The following is a 22,041-nucleotide window of genomic DNA, read 5'->3' on the forward strand; positions in this document are numbered from 1 at the left end:
ATTGGATATGTGTGAGCAAATCCACTAATAAATCAGCCCAACCAACACTGCGTCACAAAGCCTCAACTGCACCTATCTAGCCCTGGAGTGGGTAGAATGCAAGGGAGATGCAATGCATATGTGCCTCTGAGGGATGTCTGAAAGTAAAACTGAATGAACAATAAACTGAGAATTTTGTAACAATGTAGTGTGCTTAGTTTTGACAGTGTATTGTATAAACCCAGTTATTGTGTCTTATAAACCATGGTGTAGGATTTAGATACATCAAATCAACAGTAAGAAGGAGAAAATAAAGATTTACTGAATAATATGTTAATTCTACATGGTTACTTTTTTCTTGAAAAAATGTTATACATAGGCAGAATGAATTCTCCGTGTATAATAAGAAACAACCACTTTTTTTTCAGTTGCAACAGAAATTGACCTACAGGCTTATTGTATGATCCTGATGTCATGGGCTGAGAGAGAGAGTGACTGACCCAAAGTTATCCAGCCAGTTTTCATGCCCAAGGCAGGACTAGTCTGTTCCCTTAGCTACTGGATCATACTGTCTCTCTTTTCTGATGCACAACATTTCAATGAAAACTTTCTGCTTCACGTATTAGTACTCTTACATTGTCTGATGGCACGGAAATATTTAATAATTATTTTCCTTTTTTTTAAAAAGGAAATTCTACCAGATTATGCTTGGTCTCAACAATACTTTAATCAGAAGTTATCCTAGAATTCTCTACTTAGAAGAGGAGCCATTGAATTAAAAGAATATAAGCCCATGTAACAGGATACTGTACAAGTCTGTAAAGATTAAGCCTGAAATACCAGTCTGTGATTTATTTCTAAGTAGATGTATACAGAATTATGCTGTTAGAGACTATTTTGTTTCTGATGAAACTGATGCGTAGGCATTTCAGTATTTTTGGTAGAAGTAAAATATGAGTTAAGTAGGATGTTCTTCCAACTAATTGTGCCGAGTACTGAAGCCTTATGTTTTGGGAAAAAAGAAAAAAAAATAAGATCAAGTTAAAAACATAACTGATGCACATGAAATAGCAATTATATACTGACGAATGTAACAGATGTAAAGAACATATTTTTTTTTATAAATAGGATAAACAATTGCCAATACAGGCAAAGGTCCTTCATAATAGACAGTTTAATAACTGTATCCCTGAGGAAAATGTATTACAGTACTATAATATTTTTTTAAAAAACCAAATACCATAAAATGTTGGTGTAGCATGGATAGAAATTGAAAACTCCTGGAGGAATCAGGCCGTATGCCAAAATGCAGGATTTTTTTCACATATTTGTAGCAACGCCAGAAACATTAAGACATAACAAAACCATCTTTCGTAGACAAAAGATAGAAGAAAGCAGACACTATAAAAAGGCTGAAATGCCTTGTAGAAGGAAAAATGTCAGCGGTGTCAAGGAATACTTGATATTCAGCTGCAAAGTCAGTGACCTGTCAACTTGCATACTGAATTAACACTAATTTTTTGCAAAACAACATGGGCAGCAGAACAGCAGATCTAAGCAATGGTAAACTTGACATTTTTAAGAAATGTAGAAAGAAGAGAAAGAGAAACAGGATATTTCAGAGCAGACGGTCAACTAAAAACAAATCTTTTCTTAAAGTAAGGAAGGAAAGACAAGAATCTGCGTTTTGTAACAAACATTAAAATAAATTTTAAAAGACTGAAGCTCTGTTTAGGTTTCCCACTCCTGTGGTTAGCCATTATATGAAAGGAAAACAGAGTCACACTCACAGACCCTCACCCTCATCCAAAGCTGGTATAGGGACCATGTCTAAAAAAGGAAATATGTAATATGAGTTACATGCATACACTGCATACAATTTAATACCCAGAATAATCTGAGTCCAAAGTTTATACAAAGAGTCTACATGCAAAATCCCATCAGATCTGCTCTATTTCACTGTCTAATTTTGCTGGTCTGTTTTTTTTTCCCCTATAGTCATACCTGGCTCAGGTAGGAAATCTGTTTTCCTTGCTGAAGTCTTTAAAACAATCAATGTATAGTACTCAGAAAAAATGGGTCTTTTTGCTCAAAGATCCAACCTTATAGAGCACTTCATAGAATTCCTATATTGGGTGACGATACATCATTACTTATTTACGAGACTGCCTTCTGCCTCCGATAGTCTCCCACCGACCAGTATGCTCCCACAGAGAGGGTCTCCTCAGGGTGCCGTCGATTAGACAGTGTCGACTGGCGACCCCCAGGGGAAGAGCCTTCTCTGTGGGGGCACCTGCCCTTTGGAATGAGCTGTCCCCGGAGATTCGTCAGATTTCTGACCTCTGTACCTTTCGCTGCGCCCTTAAAATGCTATTATTCCATCAAGCAGGGCTGGCCTAATAATTTTATTGGAATGGGTTATTTTATTTTAGATGATTGGCCAAACTATTTAATAATTTTAAATTGTTTTTAACTTTTATATTGTTGGTTTTTATTTTGGCTGTACACCGCCCAGAGTCCTTTGGGAGAAGGGTGGCATAAAAATTTAATAAATAAATAAATAAATAAATAAATAAATAAATAAATAAATAAATAAATAAATAAATAAATAAATAAATAAATAAATAAATAAATAAATAAATACATAACTTGGGCATTCCAGTAAATTGGAATGATTCTTTAAATATTAAAGAAAAGGTAAATGCAAAATAGCACTATTCAGTATAATCAGACACTGATAAGAATTAGTGGGATTTCCAAGCTCTATCTACGTCTTTGAGAATGTTTTCAAGGACAAGTCAAATTTTAGCTGGACTTCAGTTAATGTGTGCTATCATAGGAGCCAGTTTCCCAAAGAGTTTCCCAGCCAAAATGATGGAGAATATCATTATATATCCAATGCAGCATGGTGCCCCTTTCAAACTTTCTATATCTATGAAGGACCAAAAAAGAAAGAAAGAAAGAAAACATAAAAAACAACAATAACAAAAAGGAAATTACAAGATACCAAAGGAAGAATCTGGGCCAGAGAGTTCATATCTATTCTTGCCTTTATGTGATTTTAACTACATAAAAGATCAGAAGTTTGAATTTTTAAAAGCATCCTGTTCTTTCACACTTTATTTAGTTATCAAATTTCTGTGCCACCCATTTTACCTAAATGACTCTGGTTTACAACAACATAATAAAACAATGTAAAACTAAAAGCACAATTAAAAGCAAAATGGATAACGAGATTAAAATTTACAAGTGAAAGCGAAAATCAAAATTAAAAAATTAAAAAGGCTAGAAATATTAACTATTTAAGCATCCATTAATAGGTTTACCTCAACTTCTAATTACCAAACTTAGCAATACCTATCAGTCACATATTTTGGCTTATTATTATCTGCTTTGGCTGATCACATATATAGGGGGGGGGAAATCAAGTCCCTGTTGAGCTACCATATATGACTCAGGGGCAGGTTTCAAAACCTATCGCTACCAGTTTGCTCGTGGATGCATCCGCACGCGATGCTTCTGTGCATGCACAGAAGCGTCCGGGTGAGTGGGCGGAGCCTCCAGCCACCGCCACTACCGCTTCACTCAACCCACTGGTAGGTGGGTTGATATGACTGGCTTCAAAACCCCAAGCAGCCCATTGAAATGTGGGAAAGCCATATTTTACTTCTCCATTTTAAATTTTTAATAAAGAATTAAAAGGGGAAGAAGGCAACAAACCCCCTTTGCTTCTCTATCTGTTACCTTCCTTTACTGAGTTTGCCATGAAATTGTAACATACTTTTGCATTTCATTTCGTTTCGTTTCATTTCACTACATTTTAAATAAATGAAGAAGACCGTCCTAAGCATCTTTATCAAAGATTTATGTTATGTCTGGTTCTTTCATTTCGGCTCAAAGAAGATATGGAAGTAAAATATACCAAGGGGGAACTTTTTTTCCTATAAAAACATCAACTCAGAACAGATCCTGAAGTTTGAGGTGGGTTGGTTACATTACCAATACCATACCATAAAAACAAGCTAATCTCCAAGTCTGCTAGTTGCCATTTGAGGGACGCATAACAATGCATGAAAGTTAATTGAAGCCAACAAAAGAGAGTATTCATAGCTGGAGAAGCTGAAGAAGCTTCTTGGATGAGAAGCAAAATGACTTCAAGGAAAAGCAAAGTCCAGATGCCTTTTGAAAAAGCATCTTTGGAACAACCATGACCCAAATGACTGAGAATCTCCATAGGCAATTTGTTCTGTCCCCACTGCACGTAATTCATCCATGCTAGCAGTGACTCAGTTAACTGAAACTTTTGTCCTGGAAGGAGCTGGAACTATATTTCCACATACATCTCAATTTGCATTATTTATATTCCTCCCAGTTTTGTTATTTGTTGCCTCATTTTAAAAAAATTATAATTACACTTAAATGTGACTGCTTGGCATTATCACATTTATGTTATAAAACATTAAAAGGCTAGTCTACAAATCTTTTACAACATAAATAAATTACTATAATCATCCCAGTACGAATTCTAGCAATACAAGAGGCAGCAGAATATTCAGACAAAAATTGTGTGCAATGTGTTGGCTACTAGGTAGGCAAAGCGTATCATGTAGGATCAGATGTAAACAGTATCAGACTTCCCGTACCACCATACATACCACCACATTATGAGATATGATTGCCTGAATACAGTCTGTCTGACCTTATTTACACCTGCTCAGGCAAAGTTTCATAAATCCCCCTAGCGTACCTGCGCTAGAACCTAGTTTAGGATTTTTATGCTGTTTGCAAGCAATCTTCTGGGAGAAGACTGTATAGGTGGCTACAGAAGCCTGTGCTGATTCTGAAGTTCAAGGCGATGTACCTTGGGATCTGCACGTTGCCATGGAAATGTCCTCATACAGTGCAGCATTTTGACACAGGCGGTTTTATTGCAAGCAGCTTGAATACCACACAGATCAAAACGTCTCAGTAGCTCACCACAATTACCTCAGCAATGGACAGACAATTCAAGCTGTGTGGCTACTGGATCCCCACCATTCTGAAACCTTTCAGCTCTAAAATACTCAAGAAATTCTTTTTAAATGAAGAATCTCCTAAAGGATTACAAGACCCAATATCTATTAGGGACACTACTGGTTTGTCTGCCTAGTGTAGCATGTTCTGAAAGGTTTTATCTTTCAGATATGTTTAGGTAAGTCTAATGCTAGCGAATAGCTGTATTCACGCATCATGCTTAACCAGATCACTTGTAAATCTAGTTGCAAATCTGCAGCATATGAAGTTGGACTGGTTTAACCTAATGTTTTGTGACTTACCCTGAAGTGCAAACTCGAGTTATTTGACTAGTTTATGCTTCTATATATTGTGCAAATGCATAACAGGTTAAATTTATAACTGGGTTGAACATGTTGTATGAACAGTGCTATTGTATCCACACAGGATAGCATTTCATTTCTCATGTTCACTTTCTCATCTCTTTTAAAGTGGGACCTACTACTATTATTATGGTTCATCCCACAGTCAGCCAGATGTTTAGACTGGATTTGGCATTTTTATTCTCCTATTGAATCCTTCCCAAGGACCTGATATAGGCAGACATTCTTGTTTGATGGTGTTAAAGGTATTGTCGCAGGATGCAAGTTGCTCCAAGTAAAACTGCCTTTTGCAATTGATTGGTGGTGATTTTGTCAATGCCAATGGCATTCAAGTGGTGCTCCAGGAATGTTGGGATTGCACCCAAGAAGCCTAACATTATTGATACAATACTTGCTTCCTTTTGACAGTTTCTCCAGTTCTTTCTCTTCTGTTTTACTGTCTCCAGTATTGCAATGTCCACTATCCAAAATTATTTGTCTTTTTATCAACAATGGTTAGGTTTGGGGTGTTTTCCGGCAGATGCTTTTCTGACTTCTGAAGACTATTTTTTTTAGCTTTTTCTTTTTCTATTACTTTATCTATTTTGTGGTCCCGCCTGTTCTTGCTTGCAGGCAAATTGCTTGTAGATATTCCAATGCACCGTTCTTGCTACTTTGTCATGCCATAGTTTGTAATCAGTCTACCACGCGATCTTCTTGCAGCAGCTAACTAGGTGGTCTACTGTTTCTTTCGGTCAATTAGGAGTTGATCTTTTCTCCCTCTGCTGTTTAAGCATTTTCCTTTTTGCTCAAATGGAAAGAGCATGTTTTCAACTAGATGTTGTAAGACTGCAATAACAGTCAACAGTCAACAATAGATTATCATACCAGTTAGCAAATTGAAAGTTGTTAAGCAGGTAATTAGAGTATAATTGGCTGGTGCTGCCCCTTTTGTTGGATTTCTCATTATCAGAAACGTTTTGCCAGATATTAACCAATCTTCAATCTTAACTCCTTGCAGTATGTAGTTAAAGTGCTTGGCAATGAGTCAGTGCAAACCAGTCAGATATTTCAGCCACAGCCCATATAGTTCATTTTCAGTTGGTGCCAACCAATTCTTGATCTTCCTTGCCTTTTTTTCCTACCATTTCTGCTATAATTACAAGTTGCTTAATTTCTGCTTCTTTTTTCCATTCTCCACTTCCTTTATCCAAGCTGCATTCTGGTTGCATTTCTTTGGGTTGCCTCACAGCTGTGTCCCGAACTGCACTGTTTGTTCTTTGTCAGGTGTTGATTGATTCATTACAGTCTCTGATGGAAGGGTAGAAATATATCTGTTTTGACTGAAGTTGGAGATTTTTCCTGTAGTGGAGCTTCATATTTGCCGATTTACTTTGCTATGGCTGTTATTGGTTGCTTTATTATTTCCAGTGATTCCTTGATCTTCCTTATCTCTATTTCTAGATCAGATAGTTTTGAGTCTTCTTGTTTGTCAGCTTCTTTTCTTTCATTTGTACTAGCCTGCTTGCATTTGAGTTTAGCATGCTGATCTTATTTTCCAATCTGATTTCCATTTTGGCAGTGCACTGTTTGGCTTTTTTTCTTGTTTGTTGATTTTGCATGCATGATCTTCAATTAGAATTGCAGCTGTGCCATATATCAGTTGGTTTGTTTCTTACAGTGAGCTGGTACTTATCTTTGATAGTATTGGTATCTTTTAATACCTGCGTGAACTTGTAACAGGCTTCAATGCAGGCAACCTTATTGTTTTGTTTCTATACTTCAAGGAAGTGACTTACTGGGGGATTATTGCTACTATTTTAAACTGGTTATTACCATATTCTCCTTATTTTTACTTATGGTAATCCACCAAAGTTGTTGAAAGTTGGGTAACATAAAAGCTTGATTAGTAAATATATAGCAGGTGTGTTAAGTGTAAACACTCTTTTCTCTCCCATGAGAGGAATCACCCACATCACAAGCCTACAAAATAGTGGCATTATTACCTGTATTCAAATGGAAGTTTTTAAATTTAAAATGTTAGATTTCCCATTTGGTTTTCTGCTTGCAAAATGACAAAATCCAATGTTGTTCTTATCTCTATAATTAGATATTATTTATTTGTTTGTTTGTTTGTCAACAAGTACAAGGAAACAAGTAACAGTATAGGCATAGACATGGACACATGAAAAAAAATTGGCACAAATAAAAGGAAATAAATAAGCAAAACATAGCCATAAACACATAAAATGAGTACATATAAATGGGAACAGTAGGACAAGGACAGTAGGCACGCTGGTGCGCTTATGCACATCCCCTTAGGGATCTCTTAAAAAACATGAAAGGTCCACGGTAGACAGTTTAAGGTAAAAGATATCTTTGAAGTGGCAGTGAATTTTTGTCATTTTCATCTTATTTGTTGTATTCCTTTTGAAATAATATAGGAAGCTGTAACAGCAGTGGTAGAATCATTTTCCTACAAACCTAGATGTGGTTTGTAGGTAGGTAGGTATAGATGCAGAAAGGTAGGTAGGTATAGAAATACACTGTAAACTTCAGTTAAGACTCTTCTGCAATAATTTGCTGAATAAAAGGTATGGTTACCAGAAATTGCAGAGAGATCATTATGCTTTAGTTCTCAAAAGCTTCCTTAGTGCTTTGAAACCCCCCAAAATGACACTATAGCTGAATTTTATATCACCAAAACATTTGCAAACTTAGTTTTTGCAAATGAAAAAGAGAATGGACAACATAACTTAACAATGAAATACATTGAGCTGGCAAAATAAGGGTATTTGAATTCTCCATAAAAAAAGAAGAATTGTCTATAAAAATCCAGGAGAGCCAGTGCAGGTTAGTGACTGCAGGGGTCAGACAAGTTCACCATTAGCTATGGAAGCTCAGTGGGTGATTTGGGGCCAGTCATTCTCTCTCAGTTCAACCTACCTCACAAGTAAGAGAAAAGAGAAGGAGGGAATGATACATATATCATTTTGACTTCCCAGACGAACCATAAGGATATAAATCTTAGAAATAAAGAAATGTGTAAGACACAACTCCAAATAAGAAAGAAATAACAGAGAAATCTTCAAAATATAGGTAGTTCTCAACTTACAGGTGAGTGACTGAAGTTACAATGGCACTGAAAAAAGTGACTTATGACCATTTTCACACTTATGCAAAGTACAAGCAAAGTCAAGGGGGAAACCAGATTCACTTAACAACCGGGTTACTAATTTTAACAACTGCAGTGATTCATTTAATAAATGAACAAGAAAAGTCATAAAAAGAAGCAAAATTCACTTAACAAATTTGTCACCTAGCAACATAAATTTTGGCCTCAATCATGGTCATAAATTGAGGTCAGCTTATAGTCAGCTCATGTCTGTGTATCACAACAGTCTTCTGCAGAATCTCTTTCAAATGTAATAATTGATCCTAATTCCAGAAGCAATTTGGGAGAGTAAGGCTGCCTGGATTAGTTTTAATATAGTTCAATGAACCAAAGCAAGATAGAAGACTTGCATTTTCTACATTTTGAATGCTAGGTTTTGCCGGTTAAAATATCCTCACTGATTTTATGCCATCAAATCATTTTCAATTCCTAGTGAACACATAGATAGATTCATATAAAACATCCTAGTTGACCATAATTACTTGAAAAGTGTTCCCTTACCATTTAAATTACACTGGCTTAACAGCCATTACAACTCTTGTGAAAATTGTAGTATTTTTAAAAATCTGTTGTACTTATTCAATGATTTTTAATGGCTAAATGATGTTTTGTGACCATTCCAGGATACGCGCAACACGAAGCAGAGAGCAATTGAGAGAACACAACGTGGAAAAATCCAATACAACAAGCTCAGTGAAACACAATTCTAAGTTTTTGTTCCTGCTGTAAGGTATGCCATAGTGAGCTTCAAGAGGTATTGCCTGCTTTAGGCAGAATAGACCAACATTGCTTTGCAGAGGATCGAATGCATGCCTACTCTATCATGTTCGATTTATAAATAGGTAATTACCATTAAAATCTGTATCCTGCCAACGTTTTCTCATTTAAAATGGAGCAAAAACATGCACTGTTGATTCTGATGCTGGTAGAATATATGTATTCAGAACTAATTTGTAAGAAGGAAACACAGTCCAAAAGAGACACTAACCCCGTATTTCTCTTTGAGAAGCCTTTATTCTTATGATTTCTGGATTTAAGTAATCCTACCCCATGCAATTTCCTCCAAACTCCTTCAAACATATGGTACTGTAAATGTTGCAACTAAATACTCTTCCATTTTTCTGCATAGACAAGGAGGATAGATGAAACAAGATGGCTGGATTTGAAGTTCCATTAAATACATGATCAGATATAGTGAGAGACTCCAGAGGAGTTTCATATTCTCTGAAAATAAATTCCAACAGAGATGGACAGCATCCCCTGTGCTCAACAGCTGTTCAGAGAGAGTTATGTTTCCATTCAAATTGGTTAACTTGCCCCAGGCAAACCTTTAAAAAGAAGAAATGTTGCATAAAGATTAAAATGATCAGACCTAAAATTTTGACAATTAAAACAGTCGCTTTTGATGCATGACTAATTTTTATTTGAAAATATGAACATAAACATTGTCTACAACATTGAAGATAGAGCTCACTCTGTTATTACCAATAATCATTACCATGTAGTAAGACGGGCAGCCAATAAAACAAACAAACAAACAAACAAATAAATAAATTGATCAATGGACAGTACTGTATTTCTGATTCGGTACTTTTACACTGCATTGGTATTTTACACTGGCATATATTTTAAAAGGTTTATTTTTATCATAGCTTTATTATGTCATTGCATTTTGTTGTCAACACCTTACAGTCATACTGATTGCAGTGAAGATAAATCAAACTCAGTGAGAAATATTAAAAGTAGGCCAGTACAGTATAAGGTCATGCTTGCTGAGCCCATATTTCTTCAAAGTATTTTTTTTTCTCCTCTGTGTGAGAATCTGTATATTTGTACGAATGTATGAGACTATAGGGGTCTGTGAAAATGGTTCCTGTATGCCTATACAGAAGGGGTTCAATTACTACTACTACCACCAGTAAGTGTGTATATTTGTGTGTGTGTTTGTTTGTGTACAATAATTTACAGGCAATTAAATTTATTCTGTAGTCATTAATTCAATTAATATTAAGTGAATTTCCCTTCATTTAACCTGTCCTTCTTTGGTTACAGACTCCCAGCATTTCATATACTATATGCAGGCATTTATTGGTACATGCAGGTGTTGCATTAAGTGCAAATTTGTTGTAAGGAAAAAATGCTGAGCATTGACTTCATTGGGAGTTGGAAACCATAGAGGGCAGGATAAAAACACAGGGCATTATATGGGACTTTTGTACATGTTTATCCTGCAACCTTCTAGCTATCTAAAGTTAATCTTTAAAAAGCTAAAAAGGTATTACTTTACTTTCTGGATGGGAGTGTGAAGGTTACATTCCTTTCAGATAAAAACAGTATGATCCATTGGAAAACTTCTTAGTTCAAATAATTTGATCAGATTTAAACATCTTATTTTTTTTTTTTACCATATACTACAAATATGTTTAGATAATGATTTCTTGTCCAGTCCTAGAAATGTAAGGTTTTAAATCAAAGTGATTAAACTGAACATCTGTGTTATGCTTTAACTATTACAACATACAGGCTTTTAATTTCAAGACTGCGAGAGGCTTATTTTCATGAAAACATGAACTTTATTGCAACCAAGGGAATACTGAGTCTTAGTGACCAGATTTGGATCTTCTGTAAAATTATCGCTTCCCAAATGTTAAATTTCCCAACAGTGCACCCACCCTTGCTGAAATCACGTCCATCCCTTTTATTGCTGGTTGACAACTTTTTCTCTTTTCTTCCATCATTCTAAACTTTTCAGAAGAGCTGAGTTTTTTCACAATGTGTTCAAAATAAAATAGGCCAAGTTATTTGTAATTTGAATGAGAATTCTTTGTTGATTAATCTAAAGGTACACCTTCCAAATCTTAGTTTAATACACCAATCTGGTCATAGAGAAGTATTAAACAGATGTAATAAACAGATGTGATAGATAGATAGATAGATAGATAGATAGATAGATAGATAGATAGATAGATAGTAACTAAGATCCCTTTATTAATCCCTTTTCCATCTTCCTATTTCTTCTACCGAGCTTGTTGCCTATCATTAAAAGAATCCACTAAAAAGACAAACACAAAAACATTGCTGAAGTTCTTTTGATGAACAGTACTAAGAGTCACCCTGAATACAGCTAATCTCAAATTCTGTGTTCAGAAATGACATACCAGGACTTCTAATTAAAATGTCTTTGGTATCGCCCTGCTGCATCTGTTGCCTTCTAAAGAACAGTGATGCTCTTCCGTTAAAATTAATGATTAAACTTTGCTTTTGTGAATCCAGTAATGAAATTGTTCATAACCTATCATTATTTATAAGTCTTTAAAAGGGAGATAATAAGAGGAGCCTCCAAATCTTGGAACAGTAGTCTCCTTTGTTCGTCAGTACAGATAAAAAATACAAAACTCTTGATGTTAAATAAACATAATTTTAATGGAAAAAGACAACTGGGGGTACTTCTAACTTCAGTACCAGAACTGATAAAATAGAAATCACTTTCTCCCAACTGGGTAACAGTTCAACAGCTTCTGAAATCACTATAACAACTTTACAAAAAAACACAAAACATTCAAATGTTACAAACAAAGCTTATGTACCTGGAAGTTCAAAACATAAAGGAGTAGCATAATTGTTGCCACTCATTAAAAAATATGAAAAAGAGAAATCCTGTTATTTAATTGAGACCTTCTGGCATGAAATATATGATTTACCAATAGATTTTCCAATTAAAGAGGACTCATTAAATTCCACCTCCACTTCCATCATCCTTGATGGAACAGGAACAGACATTCCTAGCCATTTAATTATCAACCTAGGAAGATGTATTTTACTGTGCTCATGAACAAGGGGAGATTACATGGATTGTTGGTTAAAGTCAATTAAAGAGCTTTTCTGACTACAAAAGGAATGAAGAAAAAGATGCCTAGAAAAGAGATCCTCGGTATTATACTAAATATCCATATATAGTTTGTATCTGCTATTAAAATGCTGTGATATTTTAAAAAGGTTGAAACCGAAAAACAATTTCTCACATAATAATTTTGAAGGGAAAAAAGGTAGGTTTTTTATTGTTTTACTTTTTTCTGATATTTAAAAAAATGTTTTGAGCATTATTATTTCCCTCCTGGTTCTCATTTTCTTTTTTTGTAAAAGCATAGAAATTATGCTGTCAGACAACACAGATGAAAATACAAATTCATCTGATGCTTAAATTAAAGATAAATATGCAGATGTTACCACTGAAACAATTACCTTTGCAATTATGAAAAAGCTTTGGAATGTGTATATTTTTAATATTGGCCTTTTAACATTTTTGCATGTAGATGTATACTTCCTTGAGTTATATTTATTTAATTTATTTTTATTTATTTATTTATTTGTCAAGAACGTATTAGGTAATTTATATAATTATAAGCATGGATAGAACACATAAAATAGATACAAGTAGAGGAAACATTAGGACAGGGACGGTAAGCATGCTGGTGCTCTTATGCACGCCCCTTACAGACCTCTTAGGAATGGGGTGAGGTCAACAGTAGACAATCTTAGGTTAAAATTTTGGGGATTTTGGGATGAAACCACAGAGTCAGGTAATGCATTCCAGGCATTGACCGCTCTGTTGCTGAAGTCATATTTTCTGCAATCGAGTTTGGAGCAGTTTACCTTGAGTTTGTATCTATTGTGTGCTCGTGTATTGTTGTGGTTGAAGCTGAAGTAGTCATTGACAGGTAGGACATTGTAGCAGATAATTTTATGAGTTACACTTAGGTCATACTAAAGACAGCATAGTTCTAAGTTTTTTAGGCCCAGAATTTCAAGTCTGGTGGCATAAGGTATTTTGTTGCGAGCAGAGGAGTGGAGGACTCTTGTTAAATATTTCTGGACAGGTTCGATTGTATTAATGTTCCCCAATATTATATATTATAATGTATTATATATTATAATATATTATAATGTATTATATATTATAATATACATAATATTATATTATATATATTATATTATATTATATTATGTTTAATTTAATTTAATTTAATTTAATTTTAATTTAATTTAATTTGATTTATATGCCGCCCTTCTCCGAAGACTCAGGGCGGCTTACAATGTGCTCAGCAATAGCCTTCATCCTTTTTGTATATTTATACAAAGTCAGCTTATTGCCCCCACAAACTGGGTCCTCATTTCCCCTACCTTAGAAAGGATGGAAGGCTGAGTCAACCTTGAGCCTTGGCGAGATTCGAACCCTGCAGTAATTGCAGGCAGCTGGTCTTAAGCAGCTTAATAACAGGGTGCCTTAAACCCTAGTACTACCAAGGCTCTTGGTTATGTTATGTTATGTTATGTTATGTTATGTTATGTTATGTTATGTTATGTTATGTTATGTTATGTTATGTTATGTTATGTTATGTTATATTATATTATATTATATTATATTATATTATATTATGTAATGTATTATATTACCCAATCTTGTCATGTGTAATACATATGCAACCATAATAAAAGGAAGCAAACTTTTACTGCACTTAAAGAACTCAAAGAGCAGATTTTTTTACAAGAAATATGCTCAATGGATGAGGATAAGGATTAGCTGCAGAAAGAATGGGATTAGTGAATTTACAAAAATAAAATGGAAGTGACCATGTTAATAAAAACACTTTTGTTTCCATGCTCCTAGTGACAGAATGACAAAGATCTTTATTTTATTTTTGCTGGTTGTAGAAAAATTATGTTTTGATTTATACCACTATACCACTACTATATTTTATTTTTTTCTAAACAATTTTTCCCTTATTATTCATATGTTTCAATAATCGGTACAGATTTTAAAGACGCTAATCTAAGAAACTACAGACTTTAATTTAGTTAGCACTAAGAGCACTAAGGGCCAGATTTTGTAGATGCGTCAAATTATCTTAACTGAAATAAATTATATCTTTATATAAAATTATTCTCACTGGATTTTTAAAATATTTATTCATCATCTTTGTTTATAATATATGGATTTAGTATATAAAATACAATTGCAATATCTGATCATCTTTGCAACGGAGGAATTCTTAAACATTTGGTATTTGGATATTTCCTGGCAAAGAAATAATTAAAAACAAAACACAATTGACCTTCACAAATAGATAATATGCAGGTGTGGGTTCTATTTACTTTTATTAACCGTTCGCATCGCGCCCGTGCTCTCTTTTGCACATGCGCAGAAGCTTCTGCACATGCGCAGATTACCTATGATGACGTCCGGGTCAGTGGGCGGAGCCTCCCACTGGTTTTACTACTGGTTCTTGCGAACCTGTCCAAACCGGGGGCAACCCACCACTGGTAATATGAGACAAATATATATAAGACAAATCATTTTATATGCTGCACGTAATGGAAAGGAAATAGCATTTCCAAGAAGAAAAATTAATTGAATTTTCTACTCAGTCCTCTCTTAAATTTTTCAAGGAACTGCAAAGTCCTAAGTAAAAAATTAAATAAACTGATTTCTACTAGGATAAATTATGCATTAACAAGTCCATGGTTTGATTATTTTGGAAAAAGAAACGGGACACTTTGGTATATTGATTAAACAGCAGTAAGGCCTGAATTTTATTCAAATGATTTGGGGCACTCATAATACTTACAATTCCTGAAGAGATAAATTGCAAATTTTACAAGTTTTAATCACATTCTTATAAAAATATAGGCCTTTTCTTCTCTCAATGGAATATTTTATATCAACAAAATGAGTTACTTGTTGAAACTATTCAGACGGAAGATGACTGATTATATGAGGAACACTAAAGGGCAGAGGAGGGATCGTTTTCCTATAGAACAGAATGAAGTCTATACAGATTTCTACATTTTAAAACATTTATATCTTTATCACATCATGCCTGAATCAGTGGTGGGTTGCTCCCGGTTCGGTCTGGTTCTTGCGAACCGGTAGTAATGGCGGCAGGAGGCTCTGCCCGCCCGCCCAGACGTCATCATGAATGATCTGCGCATGCGCAGAAGCTTCTGCGCATGAGCGAAGCAAGAGCGTGTGCATGCATTCCCGTTGCGAACCGGTAGGGTAGAACCTACCCCTGTCCTGCATGTTTTATGCTATTAACTTCTATTACTCCTGTATCAATCATAGCACATATAGACTCATATTTCACTAACGAACATAGATCTTAATATACAATCTGGCATTCTTGTTAACTGACAAGAAAGTATGACATGCTTAATAATTCCAATCAATAACAACAGCAGCACGAATAATTTTTGCACAAAATTGGAAGAGTAGTGACATACCAACGGAAGTAATTAGCAAAATCATGGAATATGGAGAAATTGACAGACTCACAAAGGAATTACAAAATAGAGAGGAGCACGATTACTATCTAATGTGGGAAAAGTGGTACACCTGGTTGGAAGATAAAAAAGGGAAAAAAGTATAGGAAGTAAGTGGAGTGACCTAATACAGAAATAGGAACATAAACTACGAATACAGGTTAACAATGAACCACAAAGATAGACATAAGAGAAAGATCAAACAATGAGGAGTCAAAAGCACAAATAAGAACATACAGTATAATTGCGATAAACTGGATAAATCTTTGAATTTTTGCTTATATGTTTACATGTTTTGTATGTTTTGTTGTTATTTGTTTTGTCTAGTTTGTATTTTTAAATGAAAAATGAAAAAAAAAATTCCAATCAAGCATGATTTATTTATCATCAGGGTCTGAAGATTTGAAAGTATTAGTGAACCTTGTAGTTCTAAATAATGCTAAAAAAAACCCACCCAGCTATACTGCAGACTGTATAATTGAAAAAATTGCTATAATTTGTCCCTGATTCTCCCAAAGAATTGTGGCAATTATAAACTGTTGATAATATTATGGATTTTTTGATCTTTCAAAAAGAAAGTAGTGCTGAATAGTCTCTTTGCACAGAGATACCAAAGTATCTTTGCCATATTATTGTTCTATAATCCTCAAGTAACTATCAAGACAGATCTTAAGGCAACTCACTTTCCTCTCCAGTTCCACTAAAGTTACAGTTTATTTAGAGACAGCAATATATTCAAAATAATGTTACCATCCAAGGTATCCTGGGAACACCAGGCTGAACAAAAATAATTAAAGCAAAGTATGTTTGGTATGATGTAATATTTAAATGGTGGAAAATGGACTAGTTCATCCTTGCCATAGAAGATGTGTTTATGCCAGCCACTGTTTCTCAGCTGAATTTACCTCACAAAATTGTGCTATGGAGATATAATTAGAGGAGGGAGAATAAGCACACTGCCTTAAGCTCTTGGAGAAAAATGTTTAAATAAATAACAATGAAATTGGAGAACGGTGATGTTACCCAATATTTAGGTTTTTGTGCAACCTAAACAGACCTTTACAAAGGTAACCCAGATTTATATAAAATATTCTTTCAATATTTATAGTTCTATTTCCATAAAGGATTTTTATCTCCCATGCAATAAATGCACTTTCTGAGGGAGGCAGCAAATGCTTATAACTATATCTGCAACATGCTAAAATATGTAAAAACAATTCAGAAATCTAAAAAAAAATTAGGATTAATTATCATATAAATGCATACGTTTGTACATACAGTATAGAGAGACAGCTTTGTGTAGTGGTTAAGGTGCTGGGCTAGAAACTAGAAGACCGTGAGTTCTAGTCCTACTTAGGGTGTGAAAGACAACTGACTGGCTTTGGGCCAGTCACACTCTCAGCCCAACCCACCTCCCAAGGTTGTTGTGGGGAAGGAGGAAGGAGTATTATGTTTATTCGTTGCCTTGAGTTTTTTATAAGGATAATAAAGGCATAACGATAAAACAAATAAACAGCCTTGCAGCCATACCATAAATGGCTGTATACGGAAAACAGAGCTAGCTACAACCCCCATGGAAGCTCATCGTACATACAAAAGCCAAGCACTAGTGATTCTGTATTATGCATACAGGAATTTGTCCTATTAACATTTATTTCAGAACATCTGCCAAAAAACATAGAGAGCTTTCTTAAACATCTTTAAATATTTTTTTTCAATTTTATTTGGTGTATTTTGGATTACTTCTCCACTATGTGAGAATTTAAAGATGTTTAAGAAAGTATACAAATAAAAAGTATAAAATACATAGCTACAAAAAGTTAATCAATGATGAAAATATTGTTCATTGAACCATCTTTTGGCACGCGATGGCAAAAAGGTTAGCCATCACTGATCTAAGGGTTCAGATTTCTTATCACGTGATGCCTGGTCTTTTCAAACTGAAAATCCAAGGACTTTCTGCAAGCCAAACTCTACCATATAGCTATGATCTTGGCCTCAACCCAATAGCATCCTTTGGAAGAAGAAGACCTCTTTCAAACATCTCAGCCAAGTTCTTCCTTCATATAAGGATATAAACCAGTTCAAACTTTGTAGGTCTTTAAGAATTAATATTTTAATCCCCCTGCAACTAATCTCCATACAGATCAGTTGAATCTCTGGCTCACAGCCCAGTTCATAAAATACTTCTCTAAAACAATGCTCAGTGCAAACTGCAGGAAAAAAAGAAGGGAGATTACAGTTCTAATGCGACAAATAATTGATCCTAGTTTAGAGCTCTTACATAATTTCTTAGCAGCAACTGTTTGGTTTCTTGCTCTTACAAGTCATTTGCTTGCTTGTGAATCCAAGCAAGTTTCAAGTTCATTGCTTTTTGGCTTACTCTTACTTTTGGTCTCTGCCTTTCAACTTTCAGAAGTGTGAGTATATCATAGTCACTAGGAGTATAGCAACAATTATGTGACCTTGGAGTTCCCTAGTGTATCACAACAATAATTCACAAAATTGTCTTTGATAAACCAGCATTTTCATGGGTCTCTTAAATGTCTGATTCTCAAAGGAAGGGTATCTCTGCAAGTTACTACACTCACAGAGCCAAACTCGAACTCAAACATTTTCACAATCCTAGGATCTGATTCAGTGGTGGGAGTCAATTTTTTTTACTACCGGTTCTGTGGGCGTGGCTTGGTGGACGTGGCTTGGTGGGTGTGACAGGAGAAGGATACTGTAAAATCTCCATTCCCTCCCTACTCCAGGGGAAGGTTACTGCAAAATCTCCATTTCCTCCCGATCAGCTGGGACTCATGAGGCAGAGAATAGATGAGGGTGGGGCCAGTCAGAGGTGGTATTTACTGGTTCTCTGAACTACTCAAAATTTCTGCTATTGGTTCTGCAGAACTGGTCAGAACCTGCTGAATACCACCTCTGATCTGATTCCTGCAACTCCAGTTTGGATTATTTTACACCAACTGTAGGAGGTACAGTATGTACTGTATGTATACATATACATATAAAATTTAAAGGCACTTTAAAGTTTGCAGCGAAGAGTTCTGTTGGAATAATTTACTTGAGAGCTGCTATTACTCCTACGTAGCACTGCACTTTGAGCAAGAATGTGGATTAGCTAAAGTGGAGTGGAAGCCTCAGAGAACACTTAATATAAAAAGCTCTCGAAATAGTGTGGGGAAATAACATTTTCAGCCTTTGGGGGAGTGGTCTAGCCAGGACTTTGACTTATAATGCACACCTAGATTTCTGAATCTTTTCTATGTCTGTTATCTAAGTTCAATGGTAACGCCTTTGTTTTTTAAGGTGAGGATTGACTGTTCTTGCTGTTTTCCATCTGCTATTAAAGTCTTCTGCTTCTCTGATCACGATCATTAGACAAGCTCATTTGCTTTGACCTACTGGAATAAGATACTGACAATGAACTTCAGCTCTCATCTATAATATAAGAATGCTAATGCTAATGTGTTTTCCATGACTACCTTAAGGATTCTCAAATAACATATGCAAAAGTATTTGGGATGCATTAAAAATGCTATAAAACCATTATTTTATATGGGGTTGCCTGCAGTCTGTCTTTCCAGAAATTTCTAACAAAGCAGAGATGGTTCTCCTTTAGGCTTTCCTCTATTTTCCCTTATTAAATTACTGCATAGTTTATTTTATCCATTTGTTTCAGGACTGTCATGATTGCTTTTAACTGTCTGTATAAATATTTATATTTATATGATTTATAGAATTTTTAATCTGCAGTAGTTCAGGAATTCTGTTATTCCTTGAGAAACATCTTAAGGGTTTACTGTTGGGCATAATATGCATTTTATCTTATCTTTTCTAGATGCAGTGGAAGAAATATGAACCATTGTTTTAATCATGGGGCCAAATTTATATATATCTTTTTAATTGTAATGTTTAATGTTTGTAGTTTATGTTTTTACTTGGCTGTTCACCGCCCTGAGTCCTCAGGGAGAAGGGCGGTATACAAATTTAAAAATAAATAAATAAATAAATAAAACCAGAAGATGCTCTTGTTTCACAAAACACAATTTAGAATAAATGATACTGTATATATCAGTCGTGAAATCACTTTATTTGGCAAAAAAATCTGACTTTGTTAAAGCCATTGTATTGGCTAGCACAGCTTGAGACATACCCTATTTCCCTTTTAGCATTCTGAAAACAATAATCCCAGTGCATTTGCATGAAAAAATGAATTTGCAAGCATAATTGTACACAAAAAATATAGCATAATATTAAAAATTGTGTCAAGGAAAAAATGGGAAAAAGATAAGGAATTATGAGAACAGGAATGGCATTACAGGGGTAAAGATATTGCTTTAAAAAGGAATTTATCTTACAACATTAAGTTATTTGCTTAAGTTAGCACTCCTCTAGAATGACATCAGATCACATGCAGATGGTTGTTTTGGTTTTATTACTCTGCCCCCAATTAAAACGGATGGGAGGACACAAGATAATTGCCCAGTAACCTATTGCTGGCAGCATGCATGTGGTACATTGTAGTTATTTAAAATATATTAACGCTGTATTAATTTTCATCTTTTCATCCAACTCACTCTCTGCAATTTAGGATTTATGGAAACCAAACTGCAACCTTTTAGAGCTTTCTACATTGCTCACTTTCCATCTGATCACGTAATAATGCAAAAAAAACTTCTCATGTTCTATAGTTCTCAGCCTGTTCTATAGTTAAAGTCATGTACCCAGGGGTGAAATCCAGCAGGTTCTGACAGGTTCTGGAGAACCGGTAGCGGACATTTTGAGCAGTTTGGAGAACTGGAAAATACTACCTCTGGCTGCCCCAGGAGTGGGGAGGGAATGGGGATTTTGCAGTATCCTTCTCCTGGAGTGGGGTGGGAATGGAGATTTTGCAGTATCCTTCCCCCCGGAATGGGGTGGGAATGGAGATTTTGCAGTATCCTTCCCCGCCACACCCACCAAGCCACACCATGCCCACCAAGCCACACCCACAGAACCAGTAGTAAAAAAATGTGGATTTAACCAGTGCATGTACCTACAAACACACACACACACACACACATACACACACACACACACATACACACACACACACACAAATGTATAGAGACAGGATACACAGAAAACATTTGGAATCACTAACTTAATATCACTATTGACTCCATTAATAAATAGGGATAAAAAGATAGAAATGTAATGTTTTCTCTATTATATTGTTCTTTTCACATTGTCTACATCAAGCTATGATCAATTAACTACCCAAATGCATGCACACCTTCCAAATTATTTTGTTTAATATCATTATTTAGAAGTAGAATAAAACAGAATAACAGAATGCTGGAAATCAGCCAATAAAATGCTGGAAATCAGCCAAACAAATAGGAGGAGAGTTGGAGGAGATTATGCTGGAAAATATGCTGGAAATTAGCCAATAATGGTGGTAGGCTTGGAGGAGACTATACTAGAAATTAGCCAAAAATATTGGTGCTTTGGAGGAGACTATGCTGGGAATCAGCCAAATATAATATGCTGGAAAACAGCCAAACAATAGAGGGAGGTATGGAAGAAAATAAGCCAGAAATTAGTTTAAATAAAACATGTTTTTGTGATAAACCTGTGTAACATGAAAACTGTAATAGATGATAAGTGTTTTTAAGTGTGTTTAAGATACTAAGATTCGAGGAAAAGGGTCAAGAGATTAAGAATTAGATAGAATTTTATTCTATAAAGTGTAATAAAAATGGAGTTGTATTGAATTTGAAATTAAGATTTATGGTGATAAAATTGTAAGGTAAATAATTAGAATAAGAGGTTAGAATATTGTTAAAAATTATTTTGACACTGATGGTAAAAGATACAAGGTGAAGAAGAACAAGATAAAATCAGGATTGATATATAGATATAAAAATGAGCGAAAGTTAATTTGAAATTAAAATTGTATTGATATAATGGATTTGTTTAGGTGAAGATGCTAGACTTTATGTTAAAATCTGTTCTTTTATGTTTTGAATTTCTATCCGTAAAAGATGTAATGGGAACTTGTGAATGGAGCTTGTTAAAGGAATGTAAGCGTAGTAACTATCTATGACCGGATGGAAACTCTGTTCTTGAAAGTTATATTTTATGTCTATGTTTGAAAAAAATAAAAAATATTTACCCAAAAATAAAATAAAATAGAATAACAGAGTTGGACCTTGGAGGTCTTCT

The 22,041-nt window shown here is 34.8% G+C and overlaps 1 protein-coding gene and 1 long non-coding RNA gene across 3 annotated transcripts in view; one reads left to right on the forward strand and one right to left on the reverse strand.

Annotated features, from left to right (window-relative positions):
- The window catches only part of RIMS4 (regulating synaptic membrane exocytosis 4), a 99,298-nt gene that overhangs the window by 71,953 nt on the left and 5,304 nt on the right, over positions 1-22,041 (reverse strand). The gene's annotated exons all lie outside the window — the stretch shown is intronic.
- LOC148114523 (uncharacterized) overlaps positions 1-22,041 on the forward strand; it is a 48,327-nt gene that overhangs the window by 24,130 nt on the left and 2,156 nt on the right. Inside the window, exon 3 of the long non-coding RNA XR_015732988.1 lies at positions 9,132-9,238. This is a non-coding gene — a long non-coding RNA (uncharacterized LOC148114523). The remainder of the gene's footprint in view (positions 1-9,131; positions 9,239-22,041) is intronic.

Source organism: Pantherophis guttatus, chromosome 3 (genome assembly GCF_059756535.1).
Source record: "Pantherophis guttatus breed Tessera chromosome 3, ASM5975653v1, whole genome shotgun sequence".
Taxonomy (NCBI): Eukaryota; Metazoa; Chordata; class Lepidosauria; order Squamata; family Colubridae; genus Pantherophis; species Pantherophis guttatus.